This window comes from Bubalus bubalis, chromosome X (assembly GCF_019923935.1).
Source record: "Bubalus bubalis isolate 160015118507 breed Murrah chromosome X, NDDB_SH_1, whole genome shotgun sequence".
NCBI lineage: Eukaryota > Metazoa > Chordata > Mammalia > Artiodactyla > Bovidae > Bubalus > Bubalus bubalis.
The window spans coordinates 118475578-118487146 of NC_059181.1; the positions used below are offsets into that span (position 1 = coordinate 118475578).

Sequence of the window (11569 nt, forward strand, 5' to 3'; positions counted from 1 at the left end):
CTCTAGAGATGTTGACAATAATTACAAGCAACGGAAATCAACAGCAGATGTGCATAGCAGTCTCTCAACTGGAGCTTGTCCCATTTGGAGAGTCTCAGGTACACCTGAAAGGTGGAAGGAGTCACGGACATTTGGAATCTTTAGTGAGGTGAAACTGGGTTGCAAATATGGCAGCAAAGTGAAGGGGAAGTATTTTATTTTATTTTTCTGCATCTTGGTGATCACGTTTATTGGAAGGGGTGGAGAAAAAGTAAAAATGCCATTTAGGCTAAGAATTTGTGAGTTATCTGCAAATCAATTTATTTCAGGAGTGGAAGAATTCTTGATTATTCCTTAGTATAAAAATGTAGATAGTTTCTCTCTCTCTCTTTTTTTTTTTTTTTTTTTGACAGTTTCTCTTTTGAATATCTTCTATATTTAAAGCGGCAGTCATACAAAATCTCCTGCTTTCCACCCTGGATAAATTCTTTGTTTCAGTCAACTGTAAATGGTGGGACCACTAGCACAACACCATCTCTCCAGACAAAGAGCATCAGAATATTCCATTTTGTTGATTTATATATCTCTTGAAATGCTTCTCCTTCACTTTCTATAGTTGCACAGTTTCTTCCGTATTTCCCAATATTGTGCTTAAATATTGATTGTAAGCATGTAACCTGCCTCAAAGTTCTCTGTTGTTTCTCATTTTCACATAGATTCTCTCATCCAGGCTGAGCCTGAGACGATCCAGGGGCTCTTCTATGGTGTTGGTAGTTTGTTGCCGGTCCATGCAGTCTGCCATGTTTGAAACCTGGAAAAGTATTTTAGAATGAGAGGCAACTGCTTGGGAGAAGATATACATAGACAAACACATACACAATCACCAATAGTTTTCTGATGATACAGGACAGTCTTTTAACTGCTGAACATCTCTAGGGTCCTGGCCTTGGTCTCTGCACGTTTAAGAGTCACCTCTCCATTGGTCTTCCCAAAAGTTCAGTCTGTATGGTTTTACTGAGCCTCAGATCTTTGGTCCCAACTGCCTCTTGACTGTAGTACTGTCCTGCTGCTGCTGTTGCTGCTAAGTCGCTTCAGTCGTGTCTGACTCTATGCAACCCCATAGACGGCAGCCCACCAGGCTCCCCCGTCCCTGGGATTCTCCAGGCAAGAACACTGGAGTGGGTTGCCATTTCCTTCTCCAATGCATGAAAGTGAAAAGTGAAAGTGAAGTCACTCAGTCGTGTCCGATTCAGCGACGCCATGGACTGCAGCCTACCAGGCTCCTCTGTCCATGGGATTTTCCAGGCAAGAGTACTGGAGTGGGGTGCCATTGCCTTTTCCAAGTACTGTCCTACAGTCCGCCAAATTTTGACTGGACCAAACTAACTCATCATTATCCTCCCCAAACCAGCACTTCTCTATTTTCCATCTCGATTAAACAGCACCCCTGTCTGCCTAGACATTTCTTTCCCGCTCACACACTAATTTCCAACCAGTTCCGGAATCCATCTGTTCTTTTTTCTCATTGCCTTAGTTGGAGCTTGGTGTTACTTATCCGTTGCTGTGTAAGAAATAACCCCAAATGTTAGCAGTATAAAACAACAGATAGTAACTACTCACCATTTCTGTGGCCAGGAATCCAGGCCCGGCTTAGTGGGTTCCAGGTTTCTCACAGGCTGCAGTCAAGGTAGTGGTTGGGAGGAGAGCTGGCTCCAGACTCCAGTGGGGAAGGATGTGCTTCCAGCATCACTGACATGGCTGTTGTTGGCCTGCCTCAGAAACTCTGCTTCCCAGTTCACTCAAGTGGCTGCACACCAGCCTCAGTCCCCACTGGCTTTGACCACAGACATCAGTGATTTGCCATCTGGGCCCCTCCATAGTACAGTTCACCACATGGCAACTGGCTTCAGAAGTCACAGTCTTTCTGTAATCTGATCTTGGAAGCAATATCCATCATCTTTGCTGTACTGTCGTAATTTGTCTCACTAGGGCCAGCCTGCAACCAAGGGGAGGGATTCCACAGGACCTGAGTATCAGGAGGTGGACAGCTTCATCCACCAGAGGGCCATTGTCCTTTGTCTGGACTCTCCCTTGTGAATGAGCATCCTAACTCCTCTCCAGGCCTGTAGGGTCTCCTGTGCTAGATCATCCTCCCCACTGAGTCTTGGGTGACAGTCCCACAAAAGCCATCTGATTCTGCAATCTCACTTCAAAAGAACCCCTGTTGGCAACCTGTGCTGCCATAGGACAAAGCCTAAACTCCTTGAGCAGCCATTTGAGGCCCTCCATGATCTGTTCTTGGCTTCTTAGCTCCATAGGCTCATTCCTTACCACCACGCACATCCCAGCAGAAATACCCAACTTCTCGTGGCTCCCAGGTTCCCGAAATGAGCCAGGTTCCTTTTGACTCTTTCACAATTTCAGGTGATTCAGAAGAGCGTGTGGGCCTCTCGCTGCCTGCTCTTGTTTTCTGCCACTCATCCTCCTCAGCGCAGCTTCAGAGGTGCCTCTTCTGACATGTCTGCCCTGACTCTCCCTGTCTTTGTGGTCCCCAAGCCCTTTGGCTGTAGCTTTACTTGAGGAACTTGCACAGTGACAGGCACATACGATGGGCACTTGATGAAGGCTTGTCATTTTCTTCAATGAAATCAGATAACGCTAGAGCTGTAAGCACTTTTAAAAAGAAAAAAAGAAAAAGAAAGAGCATATAGCACTGAAGTTCAAATGAGGAAAGACTCAAAGGGCCTGAGAAGGGAAAGGAGAGGCCTTGTCCAAGGCCAAGAAGAGCTGGAATAACCAACTTGCTTAGCCAGACCTGCTCACTTCAACTCGAGGGCATTTCTACTTCTCCCAAGTACCTTCACTATTTCAGGCTCCCTGCTGCCACCCAAAAACTCCAATTCTCTGAAGATGTTTAATAATAACTGTAGGTAATGTTTCTCCATCTGTCTTTGGGTCCACATATGTCTTAGGGCCGTCTCAAGCTTCTGTGAATATGAACTTTCTTTATAGGAAGAGAGTTAGAATCAAATCCTAATCTTGAGTAAATAAATTTGAGGCAGTTGCATGCTTTCAGTTTTTTAGTGGCAGGGCTGACTTGGTGGCAGTTTATGGGTCCCTAGGACCACACTGGGGCTTCCCTGGTGGCTCAGGAGATGAAGAATCCTGCTGCAATGTGGGAGAGCTGGGTTTGATCCCTGGGTTGGGAAGATCCCTTGGAGGGAGGCATAGCAACCCACTCCAGCATTCTTGACTGAAGAATCCCAATGGACAGAGGAGTCTGGCAGGCTACAGTCCACGGGGTCGCAAAGAGTCAGACATGACTGAGTGACTAAGCACAGCACAGCACAGGACCACGCTGGTCTTCCCCGGTGGCTCAGATGGTAAAGACTCTGCCTGAAATGAGGGAGACCTGGGTTCCATCCCTGGGTCAGGAAGATCCCCTGGAGAAGGGAATGGCAACCCACTCCAGTATTCTTGCTTAGAGAATCCCATGGACAGAGGAGCCTGGTGGCTACAGTCCATGTGGTTGCAAAGAGTTGGACATGATTTAGTGACTAAACAACAACAAAGGATCACGCCTGGGCCTCTCCCAGTGTTGCATTCTTCTCCATTTTCTGCGGGTTCACTCAACACTCCCCTGGCTGGGTATGTGGATTTCCATGTCCAGAGATACCAATGCCAGGATACGCACAAGGAGAAATACACATACTGGCCACAGAAGGTTCTCGGTTCCTTCTTCCTTTTCGACTGAATAAATCCTTAACATACCAGAAAGAGCAGTCCCAGAGATAACAGGGACTTCCAGCATGTGCTGCCTGAGTAGCCACAGCAGCCAGGGCCAGTCCAGTGACAGTCCAGTCCCCGACATCAGCAAGAACGAGGCATCTGACAGGAGGTGCTGAACAGGAATACGCTGCAACAGCTCAAGAGGTGCTGATGGGGGGAGGGCCGGGGCAGGGCAGCTGGTTCTGTTTTAAAATCCTAAAGATATGGCTGGGTCCTTGCTGGAGATTGTGTACTTTCAGTCAGCGGAGGAGAGAACTGAGACTCAAACTACAAATCCAACCAGTTAAGTCTTCCAGAGCTTGGTTGTTCTAATCAGACAGACTTCAGAGCTCAGCTCCTCTCTAGGTCCCTACATTAGTAAAACTCTCCTCAAAAATGTGCTAACTTCTCTGAGACTCAAGTGACTCATCTGTAAAATGGAGATAAAGCAGTACTTATGTTATAGTATTAAGTTTAACTAAGATAATGCATATAAAGGGCTTATCATTCAATACATAGAAAATCTGACCTTTATTATTATAGACCTAAGAACCAAAATATCCACATTCTAAATGAATATTAGACCATACAGCTTCTAATATAGCAACTCATGGAGCTTCTCAAGCCAGCTACTCCACTTATTAGCTGTGTGGCCTCGGGCATGTTTCTTAACCTCTCTGAGCTTCCAATTTCCTTATCTGTAAAATGGGAATAATAATTGCATTGACTTTACAGAGTTGTAAAAAGATTCAGTAAAGAACTTAGCATAGTGTCTGGTATATAGCATGAGGATTATTCTATACATAGCCTTTCCACAAGCTTCATCAAACCTGGGTTTATTCTACTGCTGCACAGGCTTTATTATCAGGCAGATGTTAAATTTGTTTACTTTGTTGTTGTTGTTGTTTGGGTTTTTTTGGCCATGCCATGTGGCATGTGGGATCTTAGTTCCCCAACCAGGAATCAAACTTGTGTCCTCTGCAATGGAAGCATGGAGTCTTAACTTCTGGACCATCTAGGAAGTCCCTTTCTGAGATGTTCAGAATGTAGATTCCAGAGCCCCAGAGCCTGGGATTCGATCCCAGCTCCATCACTTACTAGCTGTATAATCTTGGGTAGGAACTTTAACCAGAAGTCAAAGATTCATCTCAGAACCTTTGCTTATTAATACATTTCAACTGCACACTCTGGATATAGAACATTCTTAGGCAGGTCGGAATGAAAATCTCAGCAGTGTGTTTATTTTCAGGAGTGCTTTCTGTAATTGTATAAGCTTTTTACAGTCCCTGTGCATGACTTTGACCTCCCTGTTCCTCAGTTTCCTCATCAGTAACATGCTGATGATAACAGCAGACACCTCAGAGTTGTGCTGTGGTCATCTAACCCAAAGTTTAGTCCCAATGTCAAGACTGATGCTGCTGAACACACACACAGAGGGTGTGAAAAGTGTTATTAATTACATAATGGGGTTTTTCTAGGGAAAGCAGGGCAGGGTTCCCAAGCTGGTCCAAACATGGCTTGGGAAAGCAGGGAAAGAAGCGGTTTTACCTCTGATTAGGGGGTTGGCAGAGGTGAGGGTTCCCACAGGTGTACAGAGCCTGTGTGATTTGAATTTCCTGCTGGGCACTAAAGGTTAGGACACCCAAGCTTTCTCATCAGCTTGCCCAGATGTAGGGAACAATGGCAAGGGGAGGCTGAAAAGCTGTCAGGAAAGTGAGGGGTTGGACTAGATGTTCTTACAAGCTCCTCATAGGTCTAACAGTGTCTGAGAGCCATGGTGGTTGGCCCACTCATAAAGTGATACTGCTACAGAATGAAGAATCATCTTTTTCAGCCCACCTTCTACCATATTCCAGATGTTGTTATACCCCTTGCTATTTGTGCCTTTAAGACAGAGTTAAACTGACAGGGTGAAAAAATAAACCAAAAATAGAGACTGATAAGACTAATTCCAGCTTAAGTCCCAAAAGATCTACTATTGTTTCTCAACTATAAGAAAAAAATGCTACGTGTCACCCTTGTCTGAAAGAACCCAATTTCACCATTTTACAAAGCATTCTGTCTTTACTCTAAAGACATGTCCACTGAAAAAAATTATTTGTAATGAAAAAGGATGGAAGAGATGGGAAAAGAAAATTCCTAGAGTAATAGAAAAATTTAAAAAGCCATCCCCAGAAATTAAACATCACCTGTCACCAGCATAAATGACTATTTCTGTCCAAAGACTGTTTCTACTGGTGAGAGAGCTAGCACTACCATGTATGGAGCAGGTACCAGTTTGCAGGACAAGACACAGAATGGCAGCAAGTCTTCGATGGCCATTTCTCACGGACAAATGAGGTTCAAAGACGACTTCCCAGGAGGAACTTGTTCACTCACCCTAGTTCCTGATGTTTCAACTCTCAGATGTCTGACCCCCAACTCAGCCACGCAGAAGAACATTCTTGTCAACAGTAAGTTTCAATCAACTTTTGGTCACTTTCTTCAACTGCAGTTCATCCGGGGAGGATGAAAGGGCCTAGACTATGGAAGGGCACAGTTGACAAGGAGGTAAGCCACTCTCAAGAAGGCATCATTTGGGATCATGCTTGCTAATGAAATGCTGACCATGTGGACTTCACTCAGGATCACTCTGTCTTCTTTGGATCTGAGATTGTCACAGGATGTCTCTGTGTCCTTTGGAGAAAAAGATGTACACTGTACAAGTTTTCCACATTTTTTACTGAACCTCTTGCTGGAGATATATGACTATATATCTACACATCTACAGAGCTGTGTACAGTGCCCTGGACCAAACACTCTACTCTTTCCACATGTTGAAGAGTGTCATGTGTCATGTGCCATGTGCCATGGATCTTAGGGCCCCGTGCATGTGATATTTGAATCTCCTCTTCAGCATCCCAGCCAAATGGATGGCCAGCTTGAATACCTCCAGGGATGAACGGATTGCTATCATGTGGGGCAAGCTGTCTTCTCTTTGGAAAGCTCTTACTGTTCTATACTGCACCTTTCATCCACTCCTCCTGGTTGGGCCTTACCGAGGTCACTCCCCATGTGTTCTGGGGCAGCCCTGTGCACCAAGGCTGTTTATCTCCAGGCCACTCACTCTCCTCTCAACTTTTTCTCATTTGGAAGGCCCTAAGGAACACCTTAGAACTCTCATCAGAAAATTTTGCAATATGTATTTCTCTATCCGACAGCCCAGGGTAGCAGCACTCACTTCCCCACTCAGAGAGCAAATTTCGCCCAACCAGAAGTCCACGGACGTGCTTATTGCACTGTTGACTCACCTTCAACTTCACATTCATTAATTTAGCTACTCAGTCCAGCTTTCACTGTCAGGTCCTGCTTCTGTCATGCAACATAGCCTTCCCAGCTGTTATTCTGTGGAGGTAGCTTTGCCCAACTATATATATATCATATGTAAACGATACATATTTATCATAACATGTATCCATTTGTGGGCTTCCCTGGTGATTCAGCAGTAAAGACTCTGCCTGCCAATGCAGGAGACATAGGAGACTTCGGTTGATCCTTGGTTCGGGAAGATCCCTTGAAGCAGGGCATGGCAACCCACTCCAATATTCCTGCCTAGAGAATCCCGTGGACAGAAGAGCTGGCAGACTACAGTCCATAGGGTCTCAGAGTCAGGCATGACTGAAGCGACTGAGCACACATCCATGCATGTATACGTTTATACATATACATGCATACACGCATATACATATTACACTGAGATTGCCACTTAGAATCAAAAAATTAAAGAAAGTTAATTCTGGAACTTTCCTGGTGGTCCAAACTCTGCTTTTCAATGCAGAGTGTGTGGGTTCAATCCCTGGTTGGGGAGCGAAGATCCCAAGTGATTCACAACCAAAAAAACAAAAATAGGGGGGGAAAAACTATTTCTGGCCCCTGGGTAAGAAGTATCTATTTATATCTTGATTTATCTTATTTTGACAATGGAGTGAAGGAGACACTGACTTCTAATCAGATTCACCTTTTAAGTTTGTGTATGTGTGTAAGCTGCCTCTGGACCCATTCAATTCCTGGCATGTCACCAGGACGCCATCCTTCCCACGCTGTGCTGTGCTGTGCTTAGTCACTCAGTCTGACTGTTTGTGACTCCATGAACTGTAGCCTTCCAAGCTGCTCTGTCTATGGGATTCTCCAGGCAAGAATACTGGAGTGGGTTGTCATGCTCTCCTCCAGGGGATCTTCCCAACCCAGGGATCAAACTTAGGTCTCCCGCATTGCAGATGGATTCTATACAATCTGAGCCACTAGGAAAGCCCAAGAATACTGGAGTGCGTAGCTGATCCCTTCTCCCAGGGATCTTCCCCACCTAGAAGTTGAACAGGGATCTCCTGCATTGCAGGCAGATTCTTTACCAGCTGAGCTACCAGGGAAACCCCATCCTTCCCATATCCATACCAAACTCTCCACCTGCACTGAAGTCAAGGGACCACCACACTGGACTCTTAGGCCCCAGGCCCAAGGATTTCAGTTCAAACACTCACCCAGAGGAATCGTGTTGGAGAAGTGACAGGGAGAGTGAGGGCTACGCAGATTCTCATGGAAGTTCTCTTCAGGAAGGATTCTAGAAGGAAGGAAAGAATCAAATTCTTACACAGACCTAGATCCTAGAGAGCTACTAGAAAATAAGAGAAGAATAAGAATAATCCTGCCAGCTGTGTTGCCTCTAAGCCACAACTCCCCACCTAGTTCAGAGCCACTGGCCTGTTTAATAACTCAGGGCCAGATTGAAATCATAACAGGCATGGCCGCATGTCATAGATTATGATTTTAAAATCTGGCAAGTCCATGAAAGCCCAGAATCTGATCTTCAGAGGGGCTGTTAAATGGAACAATCTACAATATTCTTGGTCCCAAATATTAGCAACAGCCTCCAGGCTCGAATAAATAGGGAAACTACTTGCTAAAACCGTTGCTTCTCAGCACATCTTTTGAATCTAACAGTAGCTGCCAAATTCTGAGAGCCTCTACTCTTGTGATTCACTGACCATGTAATTGACCATGGAATTTATTCAGTCTTTTCTTTTACTTGTATCTCAACATATAGGAAAGAACGCTTCTTTAGCCATGCTGAGATTATATGTAACTGTTTGGCTTATATTCTCTGAGCGATAAAGCATTTAATTTCCCAAAGTAGATAAATAACACACACACACACATTCACAGGATTCTATAGAAGGGCCAGAGATGTCATATTCTAGTCGAAACCCTTCCTCTTACGTGGGAAATACAGTCCCAGCAAGGAAAGGGATTTCATCAAGGCTACACCAGGAGTTGGTGGTGGAATGTGCACGACAATTTAGGGCTTTTAACTGCCAGCTCAGAGTTCTTGCCTCCATACAGTGCTAAAAATTAATTTAAAAATAAATATATATCTTTGTTGACGACTGAAGCGAACTCTGCTAAGGAATACTGATACTTCATCTAGAGTAAGAAGCGCCACTTTCTTTTTCCTTCCTTTCTTTGGGAAAACACTAAACAGTCTTCAGAATTCATTTTGAGATATATTTACTCACTCATGAAAATTAACTCCTAAAAATTTTTTAATGTATTTTAAACTTAAATATGTATGCATAGCGGGTACTCAAGAAACACCACAATATGTATAGAAATATAATAGCATATATAACTTTGATCCTGAGTTCAAACGCTCACTATGCCCATAAGTACATTTGCATTTGACAGACAGTGAATTATAACTTTTGCTTCAAATCTGTGGTTATCATTTACATACCTTTATATTATGATTGGAGAAGGCAATGGCACCCCACTCCAGTACTCTTGTCTGGCAAATCCCATGGACGGAGGAGCCTGGTAGGCTGCAGCCCATGGGGTCGCTAGGAGTCGGACACGACTGAGTGACTTCACTTGCACTTTTCACTTTCATGCATTGGAGAAGGAAATGGCAACCCACTCCAGTGTTCTTGCCTGGAGAATCCCAGGGACAGGGGAGCCTGGTGGGCTGCCATCTATGGGGTTGCACAGAGTCGGACACAACTGAAGCGACTTAGCAGCAGCAGCAGCATATTATGACTAATATAATCCATATAACATGATAATGTTATCTGCTGCTGCTGCTGCTAAGTCACTTCAGTCATGTCCGACTCTGTGCAACCCCATAGACGGCAGCCCACCAGGCTCCCCTGTCCCTGGGATTCTCCAGGCAAGAACACTGGAGTGGGTTGCCATTTCCTTCTCCAATGCATGAAAGTGAAAAGTGCAAGTGAAGTCGCTCAGTTGTGTCCGACTCCTAGCGAACCCATGGACTGCAGCCTACCAGGCTCCTCCGTCCATGGGATTTTCCAGGCAAGAGTACTGGAGTGGGGTGCCATTGCCTTCTCCAGATAATGTTATCTAGTGGAAATTAAAAGAATTAAAACACTTGGCCCAGATCTTCATCTTAGCAGAAGTGAAAAGTGGTGTTAAATTCTCTGGTTTTGTTTTCAACTTCTTTCTTTGCATACTTTTTCTCAATTAAGGATGTTTACTGACCCCCAAATTGGCCCTGGACATCTACCCATACGTTGACAGAAAGAAATACAAATGACCAGGAAAAGCTTAGCAGACAGCCAGAGGTCCTTCTCATTAGAGAAGTAAGGAAACTAAAAAAGTCATTTTCCCTCATGTTGCTTGGAGAAGGAAATGGAAACCCACTCCAGTATTCTTGCCTGGAAAATCCCATGGACGGAGGAGCCTGGTGGGCTACAGTCCATGGGGTTTCAAAGAATCGGACATGACTGAGTGACTAACACTCATGTTACTTAGTTTCTTATCAGCAGCCACTGAGCACAGTTGAATTCTGACTCCATAACTGTCCATTTTCTAGTTGGATATTTTTTATTACTGTCATTGCTATTATTTTGCTGTTGAGTTTTGAGAGTTCTACATAGTAGTCCTTTGTCAGATATCTGGTTTGCAAATAGCTTCTCTGAGTCTGTAGCTTGTCATTTCATCTTCTAAACTGGGTCTTTCTCAAAGCAGAACTTATTGGTTTTGATGGGGTTCAATTTATCAATTTTTCGTTGTACAGGTTTTGCTTTAGTTATCAAGGCTAAAACTCTTCATCAAACTCTAGATTCGAAAGATTTTCTACTGTGCTTCTAAAAGTTTTACAATTAAGCTTGTGATTCATTTGCATTAATGCCAGCATAATGTTCTGTGAGGCTAAGGGAGATTTAATTTTTTTGTCAATGGATGTCCCATTACTTCAACATCATTTGTTGAAAATGGTTTTTGTTGAATTGCTTTTGTACCTTTGTCAAAAATAACTTAGGCTTATTTGTTTGAGTCCATTTCTGGATTCTCTATCTGTTCTATTGATCAATGTATCCATGCCTCTGCCAACATCATACTGGCATGATGACTGCAGCTTTTTTGAATTGGAAGTACAGTTGATTTACATTATTGTGTTAGTTTCAGGTGTGCAGCATAGTGACTCAATATTTTTGCAAATTATATTCCATTATAGGTTACTACAAGATAATTATTTCTGCCTTCCCACTTCTTCTCCCCTTTGGTAATCTCAAGTTTGTTTTCTATATCTGTGAGTCTGTTTCTGTTTTGTATATAGATTCACTTGTATTATATTTTAGATTCCACAAATAAGTGATATCATATAGCTGAGGCCATGGATTTGAGACTTTTTTAATATAGGCATTTAGAGCTATAAATCTCCCCCAGGACTACTTTCTTAGCAGCTTTCCACAAATTTTGATATGTTGTGTTTTCATTTGCATTCAATTCAAATTACTTCCTCGGAGAAGGCAATGGCACCCCACTCCAGTATTCC

At 43.8% G+C, this 11569-nt stretch overlaps 1 pseudogene; it reads right to left on the minus strand.

The window, feature by feature from the left end:
* Positions 1 to 445: 445 nt before the first annotated feature.
* LOC102401590 lies at positions 446 to 781 on the minus strand (annotated as a pseudogene).
* Between the last annotated feature and the right edge of the window lie 10788 nt (positions 782 to 11569).